The sequence below is a fragment of the Schistocerca serialis genome, unplaced genomic scaffold (genome assembly GCF_023864345.2).
Source record: "Schistocerca serialis cubense isolate TAMUIC-IGC-003099 unplaced genomic scaffold, iqSchSeri2.2 HiC_scaffold_271, whole genome shotgun sequence".
NCBI lineage: Eukaryota > Metazoa > Arthropoda > Insecta > Orthoptera > Acrididae > Schistocerca > Schistocerca serialis.
The window spans coordinates 1-5,000 of record NW_026047840.1 but is presented as its reverse complement, the minus strand read 5'-3'; the positions used below and the strand labels follow the sequence as shown (position 1 = coordinate 5,000).

General features: G+C 52.1%; 1 non-coding gene across 1 annotated transcript; it reads left to right on the top strand.

Annotated features, from left to right (window-relative positions):
- Positions 1 to 3,135: 3,135 nt before the first annotated feature.
- On the top strand, positions 3,136 to 5,000 carry LOC126444526 (small subunit ribosomal RNA; the record flags this gene model as incomplete). The annotated part of the gene is made up of 1 exon (XR_007582590.1): positions 3,136 to 5,000. It is a non-coding gene; the product is annotated as a small subunit ribosomal RNA (ribosomal RNA).

Sequence of the window (5,000 nt, the reverse complement as noted above, 5' to 3'; positions counted from 1 at the left end):
GCCTTAACCTAACCTACGTTGTGCCTTAACCTAACCTACGTTGTGCCTTAACCTAACCTACGTTGTGCCTTAACCTAACCTACGTTGTGCCTTAACCTAACCTACGTTGTGCCTTAACCTAACCTACGTTGTGCCTTAACCTAACCTACGTTGTGCCTTAACCTAACCTACGTTGTGCCTTAACCTAACCTACGTTGTGCCTTAACCTAACCTACGTTGTGCCTTAACCTAACCTACGTTGTGCCTTAACCTAACCTACGTTGTGCCTTAACCTAACCTACGTTGTGCCTTAACCTAACCTACGTTGTGCCTTAACCTAACCTATGTTGTGCCTTAACCTAACCTATGTTGTGCCTTAACCTAACCTATGTTGTGCCTTAACCTAACCTATGTTGTGCCTTAACCTAACCTATGTTGTGCCTTAACCTAACCTATGTTGTGCCTTAACCTAACCTATGTTGTGCCTTAACCTAACCTATGTTGTGCCTTAACCTAACCTACGTTGTGCCTTAACCTAACCCATATTGTACCTTAACCTAACCCATATTGTACCTTAACCTAACCCATATTGTACCTTAACCTAACCCATATTGTACCTTAACCTAACCCATATTGTACCTTAACGTAACCTAATTTGTGCCTTAACGTAACCTAATTTGTGCCTTAACGTAACCTAATTTGTGCCTTAACGTAACCTAATTTGTGCCTTAACGTAACCTAATTTGTGCCTTAACGTAACCTAATTTGTGCCTTAACGTAACCTAATTTGTGCCTTAACGTAACCTAATTTGTGCCTTAACGTAACCTAATTTGTGCCTTAACGTAACCTAATTTGTGCCTTAACGTAACCTAATTTGTGCCTTAACGTAACCTAATTTGTGCCTTAACGTAACCTAATTTGTGCCTTAACGTAACCTAATTTGTGCCTTAACGTAACCTAATTTGTGCCTTAACGTAACCTAATTTGTGCCTTAACGTAACCTAATTTGTGCCTTAACGTAACCTAATTTGTGCCTTAACGTAACCTAATTTGTGCCTTAACGTAACCTAATTTGTGCCTTAACGTAACCTAATTTGTGCCTTAACGTAACCTAATTTGTGCCTTAACGTAACCTAATTTGTGCCTTAACGTAACCTAATTTGTGCCTTAACGTAACCTAATTTGTGCCTTAACGTAACCCATGTTGTGCCTTAACGTAACCCATGTTGTGCCTTAACGTAACCCAATTTGTGCCTTAACGTAACCCATGTTGTGCCTTAACCTAACCTATATTGTGCCTCAACCTAACCTATATTGCGCCTTAACCTGACGCACGTTGTCGCTGAACCTGCTCTGTAATTGTTATGCAACTCGTTAAATTAGTGTAGTGTTGCCTAACCGCAACCCTCGCAATATAGTTCGCTATTCGCACTGCCCGGTCCCCTGTGTATCGCGTCATGTTAAACACCTTGCAGGTGTTGCTGACTTTCCACATGCTCCTGCTATACACTGTAATGTGGATAGCAGCAGGACGTACATGCCCCCCCCCCCTTCCCCCCTGCCTTCGCAAGCTGGTCGTTGAGAAGTTTGCATGTTCAATGCCCTTCGCATGCCGACGTACTCAGCCTACGTTGTGGTACGGCCTGTCACCTGTCCGCCGATGTACGCAAAACCCACAAACTGTACTGCACATTGGTCCGTATGTACTGAATGATACATCGTGGCACATGTGTGACCGTACGACGACTGCGCCTAGCAACGGCAGACCATACAGTCCAAATATTGTGCACGCAGCTACGTGTCGTCTCCCTATAAGAGCTGGATTGCAGTGTGGTACGCCATTCAGACGTGTGGGAGGAACGGACGCCCTGGATGGCGATCAGCATGAGCAGTCTGTTGATGTAGTGGAGCGTGTATTCGGACGTAGTCGTCTCTTCTCACACACCGTGATAGCATGTTGCACCGCGTTCCACATCTGCGACATCCTGCAGAGGCCGGCTGACAGTCGTTCGCGCAATGGACACCGCATACGTACGGGGGCTACCTTCCACGTGTTCTCGAGGCGTGCACATGTTGTTGCGTCTATGTGGGCAGACGTAGTGTGTTGTGACACCTGACACAGGCATGCAATACTCGTTGCAAATGGCGATGGACGTCTACGTTTGCTGGTGACGTTACGCAAATGAACAACAGGTAACCCGTTGTGGTGCGGTTGTTCTCGCTAGAGGTGAATCAGTGTTGGCGACGATCGGTCGAGCTATTAACCGGTTGTTTCAGGGATACCCACCATGCCCACGAACGTGAAAGGGGACCCACCATGCCCACGAACGCGAAAGGGGATCTGGGTGTGAGGCGATACGCGGCGGTGGCTGGGTGGGACCGTCCCCGGCCGGTGAGGGGGGGGCCGCCCGGCGTGCTGGCAGCGCGGTGCGTGGGCGCACGCGCTACAGCCGGCTGGTGGGGGCGGCCAGTGGCAGGCGCGCCGGCCGACGGACGCGGCAGGCGGCGCAGCTGCGCGCCGGCGCCCCCTGCTCGCGGCGCCTTGCGGCAAAGTAGGTCCTCGCGGGCCCGGTGCGAAGCGCGGTGGCCATCTGCAGTGTGCTGGTCCGATTGAGGACTGTGTGCGCTGAGGATGCGCCGCCGCCCGGCGCTCGGCGCCGCGACGCCGTCTGCTGCTCGGTCGCCCCAGCGGTTCTCGCAGGTGGTTTGTATCGCAGCTGTGCGGACGTGTTGGCGCGTGCGCTGTGCTGGGAGAGTTCGCTTCGGCACCCAAGTGGGGCTTTTGTCCTTCTGTGGCGCTGGCGTTGGAGCTGCCGGTCACCGTAGGTGGCGCGTGTTGTCTCCCGCCGGCAATGCCACGACAGCACGCTCCCGGGCCTCTGTCGGCAGCGGCAAGCTCAGTTGGGAGCACGGGTGGTCGCACCTAAAGCGTCTACTCGGCTAACTCCGGGCGATTGCGCCTCTCTCGAACCCCGACCAAGTACTTAGGACGGCGCTGCGCGCCGCCGGGACCTGAGAGGGTTTCGAGGTGTGTTGTGCAGGGGAGCTCAGCCTCCTCCTGTTTGCAGAATAATTGAGCGGACGCTTGCGTGTTCGCGCGGGGCCCCCGGGACACACTCCCGGGCGGCCGGCTGCTCAGCTCTAGTTGACGCAGCTCCCTGGTTGATCCTGCCAGTAGTCATATGCTTGTCTCAAAGATTAAGCCATGCATGTCTCAGTACAAGCCGCATTAAGGTGAAACCGCGAATGGCTCATTAAATCAGTTATGGTTCCTTAGATCGTACCCACGTTACTTGGATAACTGTGGTAATTCTAGAGCTAATACATGCAAACAGAGTCCCGACCAGAGATGGAAGGGACGCTTTTATTAGATCAAAACCAATCGGTCGGCTCGTCCGGTCCGTTTGCCTTGGTGACTCTGAATAACTTTGGGCTGATCGCACGGTCCTCGTACCGGCGACGCATCTTTCAAATGTCTGCCTTATCAACTGTCGATGGTAGGTTCTGCGCCTACCATGGTTGTAACGGGTAACGGGGAATCAGGGTTCGATTCCGGAGAGGGAGCCTGAGAAACGGCTACCACATCCAAGGAAGGCAGCAGGCGCGCAAATTACCCACTCCCGGCACGGGGAGGTAGTGACGAAAAATAACGATACGGGGACTCATCCGAGGCCCCGTAATCGGAATGAGTACACTTTAAATCCTTTAACGAGTATCTATTGGAGGGCAAGTCTGGTGCCAGCAGCCGCGGTAATTCCAGCTCCAATAGCGTATATTAAAGTTGTTGCGGTTAAAAAGCTCGTAGTTGGATTTGTGTCCCACGCTGTTGGTTCACCGCCCGTCGGTGTTTAACTGGCATGTATCGTGGGACGTCCTGCCGGTGGGCGAGCCGAAGGCGTGCGACCGCCTCGTGCGTGCTCGTGCGTCCCGAGGCGGACCCCGTTGAAATCCTACCAGGGTGCTCTTTATTGAGTGTCTCGGTGGGCCGGCACGTTTACTTTGAACAAATTAGAGTGCTTAAAGCAGGCAAGCCCGCCTGAATACTGTGTGCATGGAATAATGGAATAGGACCTCGGTTCTATTTGTTGGTTTTCGGAACCCGAGGTAATGATTAATAGGGACAGGCGGGGGGCATTCGTATTGCGACGTTAGAGGTGAAATTCTTGGATCGTCGCAAGACGAACAGAAGCGAAAGCATTTGCCAAGTATGTTTTCATTAATCAAGAACGAAAGTTAGAGGTTCGAAGGCGATCAGATACCGCCCTAGTTCTAACCATAAACGATGCCAGCCAGCGATCCGCCGCAGTTCCTCCGATGACTCGGCGGGCAGCCTCCGGGAAACCAAAGCTTTTGGGTTCCGGGGGAAGTATGGTTGCAAAGCTGAAACTTAAAAGGAATTGACGGAAGGGCACCACCAGGAGTGGAGCCTGCGGCTTAATTTGACTCAACACGGGAAACCTCACCAGGCCCGGACACCGGAAGGATTGACAGATTGATAGCTCTTTCTTGATTCGGTGGGTGGTGGTGCATGGCCGTTCTTAGTTGGTGGAGCGATTTGTCTGGTTAATTCCGATAACGAACGAGACTCTAGCCTGCTAACTAGTCGCGTGACATCCTTCGTGCTGTCAGCGATTACTTTTCTTCTTAGAGGGACAGGCGGCTTCTAGCCGCACGAGATTGAGCAATAACAGGTCTGTGATGCCCTTAGATGTTCTGGGCCGCACGCGCGCTACACTGAAGGAATCAGCGTGTCTTCCTAGGCCGAAAGGTCGGGGTAACCCGCTGAACCTCCTTCGTGCTAAGGGATTGGGGCTTGCAATTGTTCCCCATGAACGAGGAATTCCCAGTAAGCGCGAGTCATAAGCTCGCGTTGATTACGTCCCTGCCCTTTGTACACACCGCCCGTCGCTACTACCGATTGAATGATTTAGTGAGGTCTTCGGACTGGTACGCGGCATTGACTCTGTCGTTGCCGATGCTACCGGAAAGATGACCAAACTTGATCATTTAGAGGAAGTAA